Here is a 21,862-nt window from a genome sequence, read left to right on the forward strand (position 1 = left end):
GTGCACACATACACCTGCACATTCACACTCACTCCCACTCGTTAATGGGCCCCTCCTCCTAGCTTCCCTCCGGTCATCTGACCCTTGGCCTGCCCAGGGCCCCTCATGATCTCCTTCCCGACTCGTCTGTCACCAGCCCTGATCCCAGCCTGTAAGCTCTAGCAATGGCCTCTAATTCAGCCTCTCTATCTCCAGCCTTTGGTACTCTTAGCCACCTCACGTTCCTCCTCTACCCCGAAGCCCAAATGCAGACCAGCCTTATCCACTGGTGTTCAGTCCCTCCATGTTCAAGCCCTAAGTCATCCTCTCAGCCTCACGGCCCACCATCCCCTTCCTATACTGGTTTAGATGCTTCAGACAAAAGAAAACCACAGGCACTTGCCCCAGTACCTCCTTCACTTCCCCACTTCTATGCCTTTGCCTGTGCCAGACTCTCTCCCTGGAAAGTCTTCCTTCCCCCAGCCTTGCCTATCAAAAGTCATAGCCATTCATCAAAGACTGGATAAGAGACCACTTCCAGAAAAAGCTCCAAATTCATGGTAAGGATGCCCTCGTGGAGGAAGAGGGGAATGGGGCTTAGAGAAAGAGGAAAGGACTTCAGCTCTCTGTATCATCTATCTGGCTACCATCCATCCATCTACCTATATATTTTAAAGGTCTGAGTGTGACAACACGCAAAATTTAATTTTAAGTAGTGAGTTTTTATTAGTATATATTAACCATATTTCTCTGTATTTTTAATTTTTTGCTCTAAATGTTGGACACCTCCCTCCTGCAGTTTCTATTGATCCTTCAAGTTAGCTGTGCTCACTGTCTCTCTCTTAATTCCCATCGTACCTTTAACCATCTTCATCAAATTCACAAGACAAGTTCTGTCTCATGTGACAGTCATCTGGGTGGTTGTCTGATTTCCGGGTATCAGGAGCCATGCCGCCCTCATCTTCGTTTCCCCCTCAGCACCTCATGTTTTGCACACAGTGGATGCTCAACCAAGCCAAGGAAATCCAGTCAATATGGGCCTTTAGATCCCCTGGTGAGATGGAAATATGTTTTTCCTTTATCACTTTTACTTAAAAGAATCTCTATTTTGTGTGTGGAAATAAACAAAGACCACCCAATGAGAACAAGCAAAGACCATTTATTCGCGGCTTGCTATAGCAAGGGATTCAGCCACCATCACTTGCATTTTGGCAGAGACTCAAAGGCAGGCAGAGGAGTGGGAAAGCTTTATAGTGGGAAAAAGGAAAGGGGTTGGTGCCCTGATTGCAGGCTGTGGGTGTGGGAAAGCTGCCAGAGGGCTCACGAGAACCGAGACATCCCATGTGTTTGGTTACGGTAAAAACTCAGCTTTCTGGGGCTTCCCTGGTGGCGCAGTGGTTGAGAATCTGCCTGCCAATGCAGGGGACATGGGTTCGAGCCCTGGTCTGGGAGGATCCCACATGCCGCGGAGCAACTAGGCCCGTGAGCCACAACTACTGAGCCTGCGCGTCCGGAGCTTGTGCTCCGCAACAAGAGAGGCCGCGATAGTGAGAGGCCCGCGCACCGCGATGAAGAGTGGCCCCCGCTTGCCGCAACTAGAGAAAGCCCTCGCGCAGAAATGAAGACCCAACACAGCCAAATAAATAAATAAATAAATAGCGTTCCCTTTAAAAAAAAAAAAAAAAAAAAAAAACCTCAGCTTTCTCTGGTTGGTCCTAAGGGGGAAGGGGGGGCAAAAATTAGGGTGCCTCCCAGTTATAATCAAGTCCTGGCCATTTGGAGCCGATTGTTAAAGGGGTTATTGTTTGTTCCTGGATCAGTTAGTAGAGCTAGCAACTGACTTCCTGCCAGTCTGGCCCACAGTAGGCTGGCTTCTTGAGATGGTTACTGTAGATAGTGGGTTGGTTTCCTGGGCTTGTTGCTGCAACTTGTGGGTCAGAGTTCTATTTCTATATATGGTTTGGCCATCGTACATTTGTATATCCAATTTTAATGTGTTTTTGCAAATTATACAAATAACTGTGTTTCATCTTAAATCTAAATATTGCATGGTGCTCTTAGTTGCTTTTGAGATTTAATACCTTCAACAATAATAATAACCCCAACTTTTTATTTATTTAAATCTAATATTTAAGTATTTTTTAAAATCGATCTAAATGGAGGGAAAACAGGTCTTAAAGTCATCATTTAGTGGAAATATTACTCACCTAGAGCCAGAATGCCCAACTTCAAATTCTGGGTTCCCATGGCCTATTAGTTTCGGTGACCTCAGGCAACTCACCTGCCCTGAGCCTCAGTTTCCTATTCTGTAAACTGAGGGGAGTAAACCCTTCCAAACTCAAAGAGCTGCCCTGGGGATCAAAAATGGTATTTTATTAATGTATGGTTATTTATTATGATAGCTATATAATGACATCAATGAAGATCTAACAAAGAAATCACATATCATTAGTAGAAAGTTCTCCTCACACCCACCCAGCCCCCTCCCAGGTGTGTTGTGTGATGTTGCTGGGGGATGGGGAGATGGGGGAGGGTAGCAGTGCCTGAGTAAACACAAAGGCCAAATCCATGAGGTGAATAGCTGAATAATCGACAGATCTTCCAGAACACATAGCATGCCAACCTTTCCCTCTGAAACAATAGCATAATGGAAGGTTACAATCTTAACCACATCTCAGGCCCAAATCCATCACTTACTGAAAAAATAAACAATGTACAAGCAAATTAACACACAAGACCCTACAATTATATTGTTTGTTAGTTGCAAAGATAAAAAGATTGTAAACACCCCAAATTAACAGTTTTCCTTGTGGGAAAAAGTGGGGACTTTAGAAGGACAGATGACTATGATTTTCTTCTTTATACTTGTCAGTTGCCACATTTACTACAGTGGGGTGTGTCTTTTTATAATAATACCTCAAAATATGTTAAATATTAGAGACCTGGAGTGGTAATACCATCAAGAATATGCAACCAGATGTTAGCTTTTTTGCATATAAAAATAAATGTCAGAAATTCAACTTTCAAATTTTCTCTAAAAATGCCAGTGAGTAATGTTTGCTAAGTTCTGACTCTGTGCTGGCAGTGTTTGAAGAGTTTTATATATGAATTATCTTAACAAATCCTCACTGTCATTTCTCCATTGTACAGCTAAGGAAAGGGAGCCACAGAGAGGTAAAGACATTGCTCAAAATCACACAGCCAGTGGGATTCAAACCATGCCATCTGACTCAAGCTATTGCTGTAAATCACTACACTCTACTGCCCCCCAGATCTCTGATTTAAAGGAATAACTATGCTTTTCTGGGAGTGACTTTAACCATCTACCAAGCAGAGAACCACTGGCTCAAAGAGCCTTAGATTAAAAGACTCAGAAAGTGGTTTAAGCACACCCTGCCCTGGATCACATCATAAGCAGCTGGGTGCCTAGCCATTGAATTATTAGATCCTAAAATTTACAACTTGATTTATGGCTTATGCAAATTAGTCAGAATCCTCCCCACCCACCCAAATCTTTCAGTCAATCTATAGTAATTTCACTACCCTGCAGGTTTAGCAATCGCCCAAATAAGGCAAGATCAGGTAAACATCAGGACCGGCCTCCCAGCCTCCTGCAGCAAAGAGCCCAGAAACTCCTTCCAGAAAGAGGCTGCTCCCCGCTCAGGGCAAGTAGAAAGCCCCACCTACCCTCTCCCTATGAGACCTGCGTAGTCCAGAAACACCTCATTAGGCCAACCTGAGGCGGGGCAGCCCCAAACTCCCTGACCCTTAAGCCCCACGTGACACGCAAGTACTTGGTGATCACAGAAGCAGCGATTTCAAAATCCGAAGGCCTGCGAAACTGCGGCATAGCTCATCCTCGTCCTTCCCCAGAGACAAAAAGGTGAGGCCTCCCTAGGAGGAGTTTCTTCACTGGAGAAAGGAGGAAATCCTACTTCTCAACCTTGACAGGGAGGCACTTCCCCTAATCCCCCAGCCGGCCCTTCCCATCACCCCCCGGGAGGGGGTTCCCATCCTCTCCTTTCCCCCTCCCCCTCCCTCTCCCCCTCCCCCCTCCCTCCACCGCAGGGAGCGTGCGCAGATGAGCCCTCCGTGGAGAAGGGAGGGGCGAGGCGGCAGGGCTTCAGGTGAGCGGAGAAGGTGAAGGACCACGGTTCCTCCCAACTCCATTCCCTCACGCAGAAATTATCTTCTTGCTTTTCTTAAATATAAATGAGACCCTCCTCTCTCTACTTCTCCCACCCCCGCCAAAAGAAGGAGTGAAGGAAACCGGATCCATGGTTCTGCCAGAGGGGCTGGGGATCGTGGCTTTGGCTTCTACGGTGGGACCGCCCCGGGGGAGGAAGGGGACTTGGAGGTCTCCTGGGGGTCCGCTTCCCGTGTTCCACACCTTTCTGACCCACCTCCGAGCTGGGTCGGGGCTGCCTGGCAGTTGCCATGGCGACTGGCTGAGGCCCTGAGCCTGTCCCTTTTGGACCGTGGAGGACAAGGCAGAGGGGAGTCGGCAGAATGCAAACAGGGTTGTTTCTGTGTATGTTTACAAACTGCTCAGGTAAAAACCAGGGACTTTTAACCAAATGAATTCAGGCCCATCTTCAGTGTGGAAATGTGTGGTTGTTTATTAAAATACTTGTGTTCTTGAGAATTGAACTATTTTATATATATATATATATATATATATATATATATATATGCACATTTATAAACATACACTTTTAGGTATATCTATAGGTAGATATAAAAACACAGGCCTTGTAACTTCTTTTTTAAAATGGAGTTTTTACGGCATTTAGTGGGTAGGAGTCAGACCCAGGTTTGAAATCCTAGCTCTGTTTGCTTCTTTCTGAAGCCAATTTATACCCATCTGTAAAACGGAGGTAATAGTTCACTGCCCTTTTAGGGCTGTTGTGAGGTCTAAATAAGATGTCTATAATGAGCTTAGCACGGGCCTAGCACACAGTAAAACACCTAGTAAATATTAGCTATTATTATTAATAATTGTATTATTGTTACTCAGTACTTAGTAAATGTTAGCTATTATTGTTAATAATTACACTGTGGTTACTCATATAGTAACCAAGCACGTTCTGTCTATCCATGGGTCTTTGGGGAAGTTCTGACTTCAGGTTGTGTTGGTCATTTTCAATTGTGTCTTCCCGGAGAGGATCAAACTGCCAAAGATGGTTCAACCAAGTAATCGTGACAATCAGAAGTTAGTCTGTGAAAAACAGATTATGTTTAATGCTTATATCCATTAGCACTGATACACATGAGGGTGGGAAGAGACCGAAGTTTCTAGAAAGATATAGACGAGTAGATCCTTACGTAAAAGGAACTCATTTAACTGTTTGAGGTTATGTCTCTTATAAAGGTGACAACTGACAAGGAGGAAATAAACAGATACACACACACACACACACACACACACACACCCCTACACACCTACGTGAGGTATGCGGTTTCATGGAAGGATATTGAGAATGCTGTAGTCCAGAAAGGAAGTAAATTCTTTTCCATCCAGGTAGTGGGAGTATTCAGTAATTCATCATCAGCAGTGGGCGGATGGGTTCATGCAGTCAGACAGGTGGAGCCAAGAGACATCAGGAAGTTGGGCCGGCTCGCGTTCATGTTGGGCAACAACTTGAGGGCACAGACTGTGCTCACCTGTGCTCCCCCCCCCCCCACCATAGCAGTACCCGGCACACAGTAAGCCCTCAATCAAAGAAGCTTGTGATAGTGGTGTTAGGTAGCATTTTGTAACAGAGTTGTACTTTATGCAACCCTTGGGAAAGAAAAAAAAAAGGTAAAGTATATCAATTTCTCATTCTTTTTTTCTTCTAGCTCATATCTTGTTTTTTTTATTCTCCTTAAATCAGATTCCATTTTCCAGGGGCTCTCTCAGTATGTCAGTTAAATAACTATGGCTTAGTGTGTGCTGGGTCCCTGGTCATATACTAGGGGTTATGAGGAAATGAGGGAAGAAAAAGTATAGACCCATTTGGGGCAAATTTGACATTAATCCAAGCTATTTAAAAAATTACCAAAACTATGATATCTGTTGGCTACATGTTAGTGCCTCAATCTAGAATGGATGTCCTTTCCGACTAGTGGATAGGAAAGTTGCTTCTATGTTTTCATATTACCTGTCACCTTGCTCTGGCCAGTGGTAGTGGTGGTGGGAGATCCCATGGTACAAGGGGCTGCACCTTCTAGGCCTAAGGATAGATCAGTCTCTCTGAGCAAGGAGCAGGAGAGGAGGCTGCAGGCTGAGTGACACATCCACTCTTCCCAGAATCAGGCTCACCCTACCCAACCTGCGGGAGGTCGTAAGGATCAAATAAGACGGTGAGAATGAGAATGCTCTGGAAACGCCAGATGCTGGAGAAATGTAATGTGTCAGTTTAACTCACATCTTTAATTCACCGATTGTACAATATTTGATGCACACAGAAGAATACACATTCATATGTGTCGGTGATGTGGCAAAGTCACACACAAATACCTGGGAACCTACTTCCCCAAATAAAGGAATGAATGAAGACATAAAGAGAATCACCTTGGACACCTGAGTGCAGAGATCTCTGTGCACATCTCAAATCCCACTCTGTAGAATTTGGTTATAGAGAATGAAGAGCTACTGGGCCGGTGGGAAGGAACCTTAAGACTGAATACCTACTACCACATTGCCTTTTAGAACGGCCGGCCTGGGCCCGCTCTCGCCAGCAGAGTGACTGATTCCTGCTGCTTCCTGGTTTGCTGTAAGTCATTTCTCTTCTTTGCTAATTTGATGGGCAAAACGGCATCTCCTGGTGCCTTTACTTTGTACTTCCTTGATTATTTGTGAAGATAAGTGCTTTCCCCTAAGGCTCATTCTCCATCTACATTAGCTGTTGTTAACTATTTAGATCGCATTTCTCCAGGACACCCTCAGAGATCCGTGTATGTCGTTCTCTCTTCCTGAAATGCAAGGCCTACCTGGGTCTTTTTTCTCTACCTGGGGAATAGTTCTTCAACTTTAATATCTTACCCAGATGTCACCTCCTGGGGACGCCTTTCCCGACTGCTTCAGGCCCCTTCTGACCACCCCTCTGGCTGTGCCTGTTGCCCTCCTTGCATAGTTGTGACTTGTGTTTCGGGGTCAGCCTACCTAAGGGCCCCAGGGCCTTGACCCCCGCAGTCTAGTGCAGAGCCTAGGCTCGGATTATTAAAAATTACTAAACACTCTTGGCAAGTTGGGGAAATACAGTAAAGTATAAAGAAGAAAGTAAAGACGACCACTAACCCCGCCTCGCAGAGAGAGATGCCACTGCTGGCATCTGGTGCGCGCCCTCCCAGGTTTTTTGAATGAGTATATATAATGTTTGTATTTAATTGAAGTCGTTTTATTTATCACTTGCCATTATCACTTACCATTACGGGGTGACATATCCAAACTTCTTCAAAAGTGTTTAAAAGACTGAAAAGTATGTCACCTTAAGGATATACCAAAATTATCTTGACTCAATCAAGATTTGATAAAAGAATGAACGGGAATGTTTAATACAAGTTTGAAGGATGTAGGGGGCGTTACTTAAGGAAATTGTACTCCATTGTGTTACTAAGAAAATACCGTTTCAGGTGTCTTTTCTGGGTACCTCATTCCCCCCTGCTCTGGGATGACCCCCAAAAGCCCTTTCTCAGCTCTGGGTGCTGGCCTCTCCTCTATGGCTCTGGCGTACCTGCTTGTCTGTATGTCTTCCTCTCCTCCCCAGGCCCAGTTTTTCATGCTCTAGCTGCTAGGACAAGCCTCTAGGCAATTGAGGACCAAACACAGTCGTCAGGAGAGATGAAGAAGTCATTTCCTTCCCCCTCTACAGAGAGGAGAGTCAGGAAGGTCATAAACCAGGCTGGTAGTTTCAGGTTTCCTAGACTGGCATCCACGCTAGCTAAGCACTGAGATCCAGCACCAAAAAGAACCTGGCTGGGACCCACTTTGGACCACAATAGGCCCCCGGCCACCACCGCCAGGCGGTGCTGGAACTCATCGCCTGGAGCTGCTCATCTATCACACTGGGTACAGGGTCTCTGTGCAGGGACCCCAAAAGTTTCCCCATCGAAAAGAATGGAAATGTAAAAATATGCGTTTGTTAAGCAAAATCAGTTAGGTAAGGATCATTTCACCACTGCATTCCTTTGATTTGTTCCTTTATGTTCAAAATATTGTTCGGTTCATAAAAATTATAAAAGCATGATTTTTTTTCCCCAAGTTTTTAAATTGTTGTTTAAGTTAAAACCAGAAAAGTTGTGACCTGTTAAGGATTTGGGGGGATTTTCAGGTTCTGTGGCTTGAGGTTCTCCGTGGTTTTGTACCAACTTGATAGTGAGCTCCTGGGACCGTCCTGGTCATCTTTGTAACAGGGACAGCGTCTTACGGGTTGGAGGACTCAGTGCCACGACATTAGAGGAAGAGCATTCCTGACGTGACACACCTCATAGCGCCAGCGTGGGCACAGCCGCGGCCGCGGACAGGCCGGGAATTCTGCCATCCATGTGCGGGGGGCACATGGCCGTTGGGGGCTGGGCTCCAGTTTGACTCTCCCGGGTACAGAAGCAGCACTATGTCCCCCCACCGAGGCTCCTGCTTTGCCGGCAGAAGGATGGCTGTGAAGTGATCCATAGGAACTTTGAAGGCATATTTGGCTTTAAAACCTCTATTAACTTTATGCCACATAACCAAACCTTAACCAGATTCATACCGAAGATGAGGAAGCGGTGAAACAAACTCCATTTCTTTAGGACAAAATGGCAAATCAACAAATTAAGCTGAGGAAAGGGACTCTGTACTTCTCTCTCACCCTCAACCCCCAACCTATGTCCTCGATTGATAATTATTCACACTAATTTGCTGTGCTGCCACAGCTTCTGTGCTCTGACTCACACTTGTGACTCGTCATTCAACAACCAAGGTTTATTGAGTGCCTTCGCTGTGCCAGGTGTTCTAGGGGATAAGGTTTCACCGTTGCGCAAAAAAGGTAAAAAATCTCTGCCTTCGTGGAGCCCACATCCTAACACGTGACCTCCTTCACCCTCAAGTCAGCCCCGGGAAGTTCTGGTGCTCAGGGGGGTGCAGTGGTGTCCCCAGGGTCCCCCAGCACTACGTGTGGAGTCAAGATTTGCACCTGCATCTTCAGATTCCAGAGCCCCAGATTCCAGATTCCTGCCAGGCCACCGTACACTGCGGGATCATGGCTGGTGTTCAGAAAGATGATCCCGAGTGACAATAAAGAAAAAATACCATAGCCAATAAATTGCATTTATGATTGAGTTACATGAGTCTATTTTTAGAAAGGATTTTGATTATAAAGATTAAAAACTAATGGTTTCAGCTGCAGGAGTTAAACAATGGGTGAACTAGAAAATGTAGCAACTGGAGGAGCCCAGGGCCAAGCCTTCCTGTGACCACAGCAAGAGCCGAGGTCATTAGTGGAGGCTGTGAGGGGGAGTTGCCTCTGTGGACGGTCACCCCGTCTACCCCCTGGTAGACTCAGCTGACTGGGCAAAGACCTTCGCCGTGCAAGGTCGGACTTTCCCAGGCTCCACGTTGGCTGGGAAAAGATGGGTAGGCCGGACCGCTAAGGTTTGGTAGAGAGAACAGGAGTACAATTGTCCCTCGGTTTCTGTTGGGGTTCCAGTACCCTCCCCCCCATGCCCACCCCGCAGATACCAAACTCCAATGATGCTCAAGTTCCTTATATAAAATGGCCTATTTGCATATAACCTACACACATCCTCCCGTATACTTTGAATCATCTCTAGATGACTTCTAATACCTAATACAATGTCAGTGCTGTGTCAATAGTCATTGGTGTGCGGCAACTTCAAGTTTTGCTTTTTGGAGCTTTCTGGAATTTTTTTTTTTTTTTTGAATGTTTTCCATCCACGGTTGGTTGAATCCACAGATGCAGAACCCAAGGATACAGAGGGCCCACTGTAATTGCATTCTCCCACCAGGCTGTTAACATGTTGTTTCACGTAAAAGTACCCTCTCTGCGTAAAGCACCAAATACAGGCCCAGAGGGAGCTTTAAAGTACAGCCCCTTGGTTTATAACACATATTTTACCAAACCACACCTAGGCTGAAAGGTATTGAGCCTTGCTGAAGACCTTATAAAAATATTCCAACTTGGTTATCCTATTTATCTGCACTAGCTCAGCTGAGGGGTGACTCCCTAGTTGATGGACCAGCTTCCTATTTCCCTGTCCCTGACCTGTTAAGACCTTATAGGCGTAAAACTAGGAGGAATTTACAGCGGATGGGCTCGGGCAACACGTGAGCTCCAGAGGGGAGCTCCACTGCCAGGAACACTTGGCTGATGGAAGCGAAAGTCCCTGCGTTCAGTGCAAGCCTCTCTAGCAGCCCCGCTGGAGTCAGGGTCCAGCTACGCCCAAGGCACTCAGGCATCTTCCAGCGACCACTCCCCTCACCCCAATACAGAAGAAAAGCAAGAAAGCTCTCAACTAGGAAAAACTGCCAGGGCCCTGGAAGCAGGGGCATTTGCCCACCTGTCTTACACGAGCAGTTTGCCAAGGACCGCCCTCGCAAATGGCAGTTGCCTCAAGTGTTAGGTGTTATCATAGGACTTACAAAGCTCCTCTCCCCCAAATGCGTCCTAACTCGGGTATCACGGGGTCTAAAATCCTAGCGCTAACAAGCCATTGCCTAGGCTAAGCACATCGTTCTTTTTTTTTTTAACATTAATGTTTATTTTTATTCTGTTTGTTTGAAAATACACGGCTTTGTCCTTTTTGTGCCTCTTCTCACAGCCCAGAGGCAACTGCTTTCCACTCTTAGCCTTTTCTCCACGTTTCTAAAGACGACGAGTACACTGCGACTTTACTGTTCAGCTTAGACCTCTTGCTTTGCAGATGAGATCTAGCTCTCTGACATCCCCGAGGATAATTCTAAGTGCTGTTAAGGCTGCTGCCTGGGCTTTTCCCATCCAGGAGGAGAGCCTTGGGTGGGGACAGAAGGGGTGACTCACAGAATACGTGAGTCAACTAGGGTCGAATCAAGAGATCTGCAGCCCCAGGCGGCCGGAGGCCTGGCCGTCTCCTCTCTGGGCCCCTGGGGACCCAGCAGACCTGCTCCTCCATTCTTGGTCAGGCTACGGCTCCTTGGCGTGTGGACTCTTGTCTGCCTGGAATACAAGACGTGCTTCTAGTGGGAGGCGCTTCATTCTGTTCTTTACCAACCACATTAGCAATGGAACCAAAAGTCTCCCCGGCTCACCGGTTGAGCGCCCCGTACTGCTAAAATTCTTGCTTTTTCATCAGTGGAGATAAAATGAAACTCCTTCACGGTCAGGAAACAGGTTCTGTTTCCTTATCTCTGTAATAATATTTCATGCTTTTCCGCTTTCGAAGCTGGAGGCATTTTCATGAGCTCTGAAGCCCCGTATCCTCAAAGCTCCCTACAGGGAGCCCTCGGCCCGCTTCGCCCTCCCCAGGCAATGTCTGCTCCTCCCTGGATGCACACGCCTCGTGCTTTCCCTGCAGAGACAGAGCTTCTGGGCAGAAGGTCCTTTTTTCCAGTCTTATTTCTCCTTGCAACGCCCACTACTAGCACAGAGCTTGTTTTGCACATAGTAGGTTTGCATTCCTAGTGCCTCTCTACCATGGATGACCCAACCCTCCAGCAGATGTCAGAGTTACCTCTTTCTTAAGACAGGGAAAAGGAGTGAGTCTTCCCTGCGAGTTGGGGGCGGCGAAAGCCAACCCTTCCAAGTGGAGCTGTCCACCTGTCTGTCCTCTCTCAGCGCCGCTGGGGCTCACAGACACGCTCGCACCACCTCTCAGATCGGCGCTGAGAGAAGTTCATTGTCTCGTGACCTTCCGTCTCGTCTCCGGGCCACACCTGCCCAGGGTTCCCAATGGTTCCCCGGAACCCTCTCGATTTCCCCAAAACACCTCCCTCTTCACTTTCACAACTGACTCCCTTCTGCAACAAAGGAGACAGAGGGAAGAACCCTCCCCTCGTGCCTGCCCACCCGCAAAGTGACGGCTCTCTGCCCTTTTTCCATCGTCTCTTCTCCAACCCGAGGCTCATTCCTCCTCACATATTCTGGATTCCTTGTCTTTCCGCCTCTGGAGGGACATGTGTCATTCAAGCACGCAGTCCCCTTTCCTGGATGTGTCCACGCCCACCCTCCCTTCTGGCTGCTCTGGGACCTGGACTTCCCGGGAGAAGGGGCTGATTTCCAGGTCTGGGGCAGGAGGTGCATGGAATGAGCTTGTGAGGACATCTTGTCACCCTAGAAAGCAAGGACACTATCAAAGGTACCCGGGTCATGTCAGAAGGACTCCCTGGCCAATGCGATTCAACAAGGAGAGTAACTGGAATGGATGCAAGTACAGTAACTGTGGCTCAGCCCACTAGTGCGGAGAATAAAAAAGCAGAACAAAGGAAAACTCATGGCTAACTTTTGAAGAATAGTAGAAAGCCAGCTCATTATTTTGACAAGTGGCAAATAAAGGAATTCCACATGTATCCTGCCTTTCCTATATGAACTGTGCTTCAGAGTTAACTAAATAACTGATGAGGGGAAGTTTCTCTTTATAGAAGTAGGCTAGCAAATAAAAAAGAAACAACGGAATTATGATGTCACCATTTCACAACTATGAATTCTACTTCTAATGAATTAATGAACTTAGGCAAGGAACGTCTAAGTACGGCAGAAGATGACCAGATGCCAGATGCCTCACTGGCTTGAATCGACCCAAATCTGATCAAGCCTCGGGAGCTCCTTGCCAATTTCAGGTAGTACACAGGAAGTACATAAAGAATATGTTCGACCATATCATAAAGATGGGGTCAGCACAATGCAGAGTGTAGGAAACTCTGCAAGAAGAATGGCCTGGCCTCTGTGACAACAGCAAGAAATTGCTTAGGACAAAGATGCAGGGGAATCTCCAGATGGAGAGACCTAGGAGACACATCAGACAATACACGTGTGGACTGTTTGGGTCCCCATCTGAAAATAAACTGACAGAGTGAGACCATTTATAGGGCACTCAGGGGAGTGAGAACACGGGCTGGGTATTTGACGCTATTATGGAATTATTCTTGCTTGGGGAGCCCTGATGACGGTAGAGTGATTATGTTTAAAACTGTATCTTTTAGAGATATACACTGAAACTTTACAGGTGAAATATAACCTCTGGGATTTTCTGCAAAATATCCTGGGGCAGGAAGTGGGTCAAGACAGACAGGAAACAAAATTGGTGGTGCATTGATCATTGATGAAGCCAGGCGATGGGTACCTGGGGCTTCATTATAATGTTCTCTCCACTTCTGTCTATGCTTGAGAATGTCCATGCACTTCCCTGGTGGTCCAGTGGGTAAGACTCCGCACTCCCAACACAGGGGGCCCGGGTTCGATCCCTGAAGGGGGAACTAGATCCCACATGCACGCCGCAACTAAGACCCGGCACAGCCTAAAGAAAGAAAGAAATAGTAAAAAAAAAAAAAAAGAAAAGAAAAAGAAAATGTCCTTGCATTTAAGAAATGTCCTTCCTCCCCCCTGAGTCCTTCTCCAGCTTTGGGCCCTTCACTTCTCCCCAGCGCAGCCAACCTTCCTGAAATGGTTTTCTGCTCTCCTTCCTCCCCACCACCCAGGCCTCCGCCCGCCCGCACACCCCCCACCCCCCCCCACCCCCCTCCCCTGCTGCCCAGGCAAGCTTTCTCCTCCCCTGCTGTCTGTATCAGGCCTCTCTCACCCACCTAGGATTCTTCCGGAGACTCCAGACTCACACATCCAACCCCAGTCAACAGCCCCACTGAGACACCCCACGGAAACCAAACGCTCAACAAGTATAAATTAATTCCTTGCCCGCACCCTGCCCCTCAAGTCTGTCTGTCCTTTGTCTGTCGCCTCTCTCCACGAAGATGCCGCCATCCAGCTAGCTGCCCAAGCCAGACAGCTGGGTGTCATCCCAGCTCCTTCTTCTGCTTTCTCTCACCTCTTGGGCCTTCCTTAAGTCTGCGCTCCCAGACAACCATCATCTTGGGCCCAGATCGCTGCCAGGGTCCTCAGCCCTCCCCGCTCCCTTTCCCTGCTCCATTCCCCGCTCCCCATACCAGCCTGAGGGCTTTTGTCCACGCTGTGCTCCCTCTGCACAGACCATGTCCCTTCTCTTCCCCGAGCGCTTGACCAACTCCTTGTATGCTGTTGAGATGTCACCTCCTGTGACCATCAAGCCTGGGTCAGGTGACCCTCTTTTGCACCCCGTGTCCCCTACTGCACTGTGTGACACAGCCTTGTGATGATCGCTGGTGACCTGTCGTCTGACCTCTCCACTAGCTGGGAGCTCCTGGCGGGGAACGACCACATCTGTCCTGGGCTGCACTGCGTCAGGGGGGCTCCCCCGGCCTCCGCCCCCCCTCCTAGATCAGGGCAGTTGGAGGGCAGGAGGGGAAGTGGGGCTGTGGACTCCCTGCTTCTTCCCCGCTGCTGCGCCTCTACCAAAGCACCGCCCTGGTCCAGGGGGTCCCTCTACAGCCTCAGCGCCCTGGGTTCCAGTAATGGCTCACTCCCCTGGCCTCTTCAGGCCTCGGGTGCCAACCTCCTGATGCCCCTGTCCTGGGAGTGCCTTCTCCACCACCTGCTCAGACTTATTTAGCATCGTAGTGGGTTAAATAATGTCCCCCTCCTGCCCCGCCCTGCCACGCCCCACAAACTCAGGTCCCTCCCTGAAGCTCTGAACGTGACCTTACTTGGAAATAGGATCATTGCGGATACAGTCAGTTCCGTTGAAGTCCTCCCGGAGTAGGGTACAGCCTAAGTCCAACATGACTGGTGTCCTTACAAGAGGGGGGACACAGAGACACAGACACACGGAGAAGAGATGATGTGAACACAGACAGGCCAGGTGACAACAGAGGCCGATTAGAGCGATGCACCTACAAGCTAAGAAACACCCAGAATTGCCAGCGACGCCGCAAGCTGAGAGAAGGGCACAAAACCCATTCTCCCCTGGAGGCTTCAGAAGGAGCACGGCCCCGCCAGCATCTTGATCTAGACCTGTGGCCTCCAGACCTGTGAGACCGTAAACGTCCATTGTCTTAAGCCCCCCAGTCTGAGGTCTTTTGTTATGGCCGCCCCAGGAAGTGAACCCAAGTCCCTTCCTCACGCTCGCATCAGCGACGGCCCACTCTTGCCGCAGGCCTCTTGCTCTGTGGATTCTGCAAAGGCAAGGCCCCTGTTGACTGAGGCCTCAGTGCCTGGCACGCTCTGGCCCCAGTAGGCACCCAAGACACATCTGTTGGATAAGAGTGAATGTGCCTCTCATTTGGTCTGTTCCTCTTGTTCTGAAATAAAAATCAAAATAAATTCAAAGCAAGCGTGGAAGTCTCGAGTTAAAGCAGAGGCCCGGCCAGGCAGGTGTGTTGAGCGGGCAGCCCCAGGTCTGGGCACCCTGGACTCATCTCTCTGGAAGCCTGGCCATGGGCTGTGGCAGCGGCAGCCGGAGGGCACACCGCCACCGGTCCCCACGCTGTGTCATGAGTTCGAAATGCTGGATATGAAAAGTTCAACTGGGTTGGAAATTCATTTATTGATTTGCACAAGAAATGTCAATATTACATGTAGAAAGAAAAGGAAGAGTGTCAGATTCTTAAAAATAATTTCAACTTTTGTGAAATTTGTGTGATTGTTAAAAAAGACTCTAAAGTTATCATCTACCTGCACCAAGAAAGTGTCTCCAGGGTGACACCCCAGCTGTGCCCCCGTCCTGAGCTTGTGTGCAGCCATTTCAAGCATTAACACCTGATACGATCATCAAAGCAATCACACGTTTTCGTTTCAAAATGGGAACTGTTTTATTTGGAGATTTCATACAAATTTACTAACTTCCCTAATCCATTTTTAGGTATTTCTTACAATCATACAAAAGATTAATATAGAAATTAATATTTTCTAAAAGATTAATATTTTAATCTTTGTAAAATTAATAGATGAATATTTTCGGCAAATATTATACAGACCACCTCAGGTCCGCCTGGTTTTCCCCAGTGCGCCGAACAAACATTGTCATTTTCTAGGTGAGAAATGGTGTGGAAACGTGGAGCGTCCCTGTGCTGAGTCCTTCCGCACCCGTTCATGCAGTTGGCAAACGTGGATGAGACCTTCTGAGTCGGGCAGGGCCCCGAGAACCCCTCCAGTCCCAGGCTAGGCGCCAGGAGATGGATTTAGAAATAACCAGTACCAGTTTGTTGTGCTAAGTCAGGAGCAAGAGGTATCTACAGTGCCCTGGGAAAGCAGTGAAGATGGCCTGAGAGAACAGACAAACACTTGACCTGGGTCTTGAACTTTGAGCTCACTAGGAAGAGCCGGGGTCTGGAGGGCTAAGGCAGAAATAGCCACTCAACGTGTGAGAAAGTCCTGGAAACTAAAAGAGCGGTCCTGAGCTTTGGTCGTGAAGTCAAGAGTGGGTTAGGGTCTTGTTTTCCAGCTACTAAGGACTGAGGCTCTTTCCTGATCTGGAGGGGGATCTTGAAGGGCTCTCATCAGGAACGCCAGGGTCCCATCTGCTTTAGGAGGGCAATTTGAAGGGGTGGAGGAGTGGATTTGGGGAGGGAGAGCTTGCAGGCAGGGAGGCTGATGCAGAAGCTCAGGGGGAGAGCAGGAGCCCGGAGCAGAGCCTGGGGCGGGTGCAGAGCAGGGTGATTTGGAGAGAGAGGTGTGCCAGGCTGGGCAGGCTTGGATCACCATGAACGGAGAGGTAGGGAAGGGAGGAGGACTGTCTGAGAGAGGAGGTCTGCGGAAAGAGACCTCGCCAAGGGGAGGGAGAAATCAGAAGGCGCGGGCCACCTCCCTTGCAGGATGAGGGGCCAGTAGCCACCCTGCGGCTGAACCTCAGGGCTACAGGGAGGCGGGCTGGTCTCCTTCTTGAGCTGAGAACGCTTCTCAGAGGCCTACAGAAGCGATGCATTCGACGCCCAACTCAGCCAACGGGAAAGGATAGCAGGGTGTCCCCAAACACAGCAGGGCCCCGGGGGACACTGGAAGGCCTGGCAGGGGAGGTGGGTACTTGCCAGGAGGCTGTGCGCGCTCTCCTGACCTCTTTGGGCAGTTACTGCCGGGCCTTGGATTGGTTTTATTTATTTATTTATTTATTTATTTATTTATTTATTAACATCTTTATTGGAGTATAATTGCTTTACAGTGGTTTTAGTTTCTGCTTTATAACAAAGTGAATCAGTTATACATATACATATGTTCCCATATCTCCTCCCTCTTGCGTCTCCCTCCCTCCCACCCACCCTCCCCATCCCACCCCTCTAGGTGGTCACAAAGCACAGAGCTGATCTCCCTGTGCTATGCGGCTGCTTCCCACTAGCTATCTATTTTACATTTGGTAGTGTGTATATGTGTATGCCACTCTTACTTCGTCCCAGCTTACCCTTGCCCCTCCCCGTGTTCTCAAGTCCATTCTCTACATCTGCGTCTTTATTCCTGCTTGGATTGGTTTTAACTTTAAGCATTGTTTTAATCAGGGGGAGACTTCTTCCTGGAATTTCTTCTGCAAAACATGCTTTCTGCCTCACTGGGCCCTTCCAGGGAGGTGCTTTCCTGGGAGCTGGGCACCTGGGTTGGATTTAGATGCCATGTGTCTACCGCGGGTGCTTTGCAGGTACCCCAGGAGAATAATCAGGCTTGTGGGGGGTGGTGCCCGAGGTCAATTTTGGGCAAGAAGTGAGCGTGGGATTCGCAGAACACTGTTCCTGGGTGAGGTGGGAAGCCTGTTATGGCGCCGGGGAGGGTCCGTCTGGTTCAGGTGACTGAGACCCAGTGAGGTTCTCCAGCACAGCCACGTGAGGGGCGTGTCACACACACACACAGGTGTGATCAAAGATGGTTCACCACGGCCGATCGTGGGCCCCATTTTCACTTAATACGAGGCTAGTCTCATGAGTCTGACCCCTGAGAGGAGGTAATAAGAATAATGCTCAGGAGACCAAGGCTGGCCCCCTTTAGTGCCGGTCCTTTCTCGGGAAGCCCGGCTCCGCTGCTGTCGGGGAGGACTTACCTTGAGGACAAAGGGTCCTTGGGGAGCTCCTCTTTGGTCAGTTTTGAACTCAAGCCCGGGCCCCCGCAGGCAGGTGCATGGAGCGGGGACCGCGGGGAGGACTCCTGGGCGGCGGTGGCCCGGGCTCTCCTCGTGGGGGCGTCCCCGCCCGGCCTCCCCGGGGCTGGCTGGGCCCCCGGGTGCGCTCCGGGGAGGGGATGAGTCGGAGGGGGAGGGGCCGAGCCGCCGCCGCCGCCGCCGCCCGGCCGGGCGCCCCGCGGCCTCAGGAAAGTGAAAGGGCCGCCCGGGCCTCCGCGCGCCGCCCCAGGAAGTCGCGAGCAGGAAGCGCCGGCGGCGGCCGGGCCGGGCGGCGGGGCGCGGGCCTGGGGGCGCAGGTGAGACGCGGGGACCGGGACGGGGCCGGGGTGGGGGGGAGCGGGCGGCGCGGGGACCCCCTCCCCACCGCCCGCGCCGGCCGGGCCGCGGGACTCGGCGCCGCGGCCGAGCGACACCTGCCAGCGCGGACGACGGGCGGGGAGGCCCGGGGTCCCTGCGCCGGGCGCGCGTCTTTGTGCTCGTCCGGGGCGGAGGCGGCCGGCGGGCTCCGGGCCCGGGGCGGCCCTTGCAGCGGGCGGGGGCGGGGCTGGTGGGGCGGCCGGGCGCCCCGGGACCCGGCGAGCGGAGCCGGGGGAGCCGGTGCCGGGCCGGCAGCCGCCCACCGGAGCCCCGGGCGGGGGCGAGCCCAGCCGTCCTCCGGGCCCTCTCCCCGGCCCGCGCGGCCGCGGTGACAGCCCAGCCCGGGGCTCGAGAGCGGAGCCCCGCGCGGGGTGGGCGGCGCGGCGGGACGTGGGCGTGCCCGCCAGTCTCCTCCGGGACGGGCCGCCGGGGAGGAGCCGGCGCCCAAGCCCGCGGGAGGCGCGGGAGGCTCGGGGCGCCGCTCCCTGGGCCTTCGGGTTGTTCGTCTGAGCGGCTGGTTCCCGGAGCCGGTGAGCCTCCTGGAGGGATTTTACTGGACTCAAAGCCCCGGAAAGTCACCCGGCCTCGGGGCCCCAACCGTCAGGCTCTTTTTTCCAACCCCCCGCACCCGCCGGCCCTCCCAGCCTCTGCAGCCACGCTGCTGACCCTGGGGACCTGGCGACCTAGGGCTGCGACCAGGGTCCTGGAAGGCCCCTCTGCACACCGCCAGGTTTGAATTTCTCCGGGTGGAATTGCAAAGCCCGCCTTTCCTTTAGTCTCCCTGAGCTTTCTGTCTGGGAAGTGCCCACCTGCCCTTGAATCTGAATTGTGTGAGGGTGTTCGAGTTGGTAACTAGGTTAGATCTCCCCCTCCCCCCATTGCTCCTTCTTTAATGTCTTTTAAGGTCAACCTTGAGAACCCAGGGCTCTAGACCTCCAGTGTCTCACCATGTGGCTTTGGAACGGCATTTGCAGGTTCTGTGTTGTACCCGCCACCTTGAGGTTCTGTTTGTTGGTGGAAGAAAGTGGTACAAGTAGAGGATTCCTTTTTGTATTTAAGCCCAGGAAAGAAATACTGGCTATTGTCATTCATTTTTAATATTGCTTACAGCCTTTAAAGCACAGACCATAGAAAGTGTTTTCTCTGAAAAGGAAGTTGTGTTTTCCTTTCTCTCTCCTAAAAGAAAAATGTCTGAAAACTTGTTTGGGGGACATTCATTCCCCCCACCCCCTGCATTTGCCTTAAAATAAGATCTACTTTTTAAAACCTTGCCTTTAAGTAGATTCTTTAAGATGCGCCTGGGGCTGCTTTGATTACTGACCACAGCGCTTCAGTTGTGGGAAGACCCTTTCTGTGTTCTGCCCATCGTTGCTTTTGAGACTCATTTTCGTCTCCAGCGAGTACACGGAACTGTTCCCCAGGTAGTGCGTCTGAGGGCGGGGCTCCAGAATGCGTATTGCCCTCAGGTCATCCCATTTTATAGTTATGTAGTTTATAGACTAGGTGGGGCACTTCCGGAACATGGGTATAAAAATGTGCATTTTAGATAGTAAGAGAGATGCTCTAATGGGGTGTTTCTGAAGTTGCTGTCTTTGACAGTAGAATGAAACTGGGTATTCTGACACTTTTCCCTACTGGAGTGGTGAGTTCCAAGGGTGCCTATTAAGAGCCGTTTTTTTTAAAGTACGTTTTCTTTTTTATGTGCTTGGATTGTGTGCCAAAAAGGGGGCTTAAACCAAGTGATCTGCTCCAGTTCTGCCGCCCTCTCTTTGGAGGAGACCTGCCGGGAGGAAGCAGGTTGGAGGGAGGAGGGGACTGAGGGAAACTGGACCAACCTGAATTTGCCCCACAGCGTCCAGCCAACCCGGACCAGCCTCCGGGCCTCTTCCTCGACAAGGCCGTGGGGCTCACAGAAGAGCACGGAATTTGTCACTGATGACCTTGGAGGTCTTGACCGGCTCTCGCTGGAATGATTTTCAGTGGACACCGTCCAGGCTTTGGAGGAAAGGGCCTCATTAAATCGAGCTCTTAATGTCCTACATGTAAAATCTCTATGTTTACACATCTTAATTAAACTTACGGTGAAAACTTATAGCACTTGAGTTCACCCATTTTACAGAGGTAAGAACCATGGTTTTAAAAGGAAATCAAGATTTTTTTTTTTTCCTGCTGACTTTTCCAATGTCTTCTGGATTTTTTTTTTTTTAACATTACAGGTTTTACCAGAATTGAATTGAGGTTTATTGATTAGTTGATGTAATAGATGGCAATAGAATATTTCCAGATGAGCTGTAGGTACCTAGAGAAGCAGCGTCTGGACAGAGGAGGGAACTTGACTCTAACCATCCATCTTCAGGTGCTGTAAAACTTAGACCAAATCCTTTACTCTAAAGGAATCACTCAAAGATTGTTTCTCGAAGTATATTTAGGCCCACTCATTTTGAGCAGAATTTTAGTAAAACGGTTTTTTTAAATCTAGAGATTTGAGCAGAAACATTGCGAAGCACTTGTGGAGCTTGGTTCAGCGCATCTCTTGACCGCTTGCCCTGTGCTGGGTTCTGAACCAGGGGATGGGGACGGGGTGGTTGCCTGCAGCCCTGGGCCTTCCTCCCCTGATTTCTACCGAGAACGATACCAGCTGCTGTTTACTGAGCATCTCCTCCGCGCTGAGGGCTGTCCTCAGATCACTCATTTCATCTTTATAACAACCCTAAGTAGGTGCCATCATCCCTATTTTTTAGCTGGGGAAGGTGAGGGAGCAGAAAGTTTGTGGCATGCCTGGGATTACCCAGCCCAGGGTCAGCTGTCGGGGCAGGTGGCACTCTGATGAGATGGAGAGCTGAGGCTGTGTCATCGTTAGGGCCCCGGTGGGGTGTGTGTGCAGGCCGAGTGGCCAGGCTGGCTGTCAGGAGCGAAGGTGTAGCTCCCCTGGCTGGAGCAGAGGGGCCTCAGTGCCTCACTGAGAAGAGATGGGGGGAGTGGGGAGGGTGTGAAAGCTTGGCAAGGTGCATTTTGAAAACTCACTCTGGAGGGAGAGCGGGAATGAACATGGGGAACCTCTTTTAATTGGGAAGACGCAGGCACTGAGGAATATCTTCTAAATCGGAACTATTTGCTATTTCTTACCTGTTATCGCAAGGAAGTGGTTTAAAGACACTGAATACATTTCAGCTTTAAATCGAGATTAATGTTTAGTCAAAAGTAGCTTTCTTTAAAAACGTTATATAACCTGTGACTTTTCGATAAGTATTAAGGTAGAACAGTGAATGCTCCTGCATGCACTGTGTACTGTGTGATTTAATGCATGGGTCCCAAAGATTCCTCGTCACCGAACATAGGAGAAAAACTGAAAAATAGCACAGGTCGTGAGGTTGGCTTTGGG

At 49.9% G+C, this 21,862-nt stretch overlaps 1 protein-coding gene across 4 annotated transcripts in view; it reads left to right on the forward strand.

The window, feature by feature from the left end:
• Positions 1-3,782: 3,782 nt before the first annotated feature.
• Positions 3,783-21,862, forward strand: part of SLC37A1 (solute carrier family 37 member 1) — an 80,939-nt gene continuing 62,859 nt past the window's right edge. The window contains exons 1-2 of one of the 4 annotated variants that reach the window (XM_036851767.1): positions 3,783-3,862; positions 6,674-6,737. The gene's annotated coding sequence lies outside the window, so the exon portion shown is untranslated. Of the gene's footprint in view, positions 3,863-6,673; positions 6,738-18,316; positions 18,420-18,740; positions 19,011-19,032; positions 19,211-21,862 lie in introns of those variants that run through there. The other 3 variants (XM_036851769.1, XM_036851770.1, XM_036851768.1) reach the window with 3 other exon arrangements.

Source organism: Balaenoptera musculus, chromosome 4 (assembly GCF_009873245.2).
Source record: "Balaenoptera musculus isolate JJ_BM4_2016_0621 chromosome 4, mBalMus1.pri.v3, whole genome shotgun sequence".
NCBI classification, from domain to species: domain Eukaryota; kingdom Metazoa; phylum Chordata; class Mammalia; order Artiodactyla; family Balaenopteridae; genus Balaenoptera; species Balaenoptera musculus.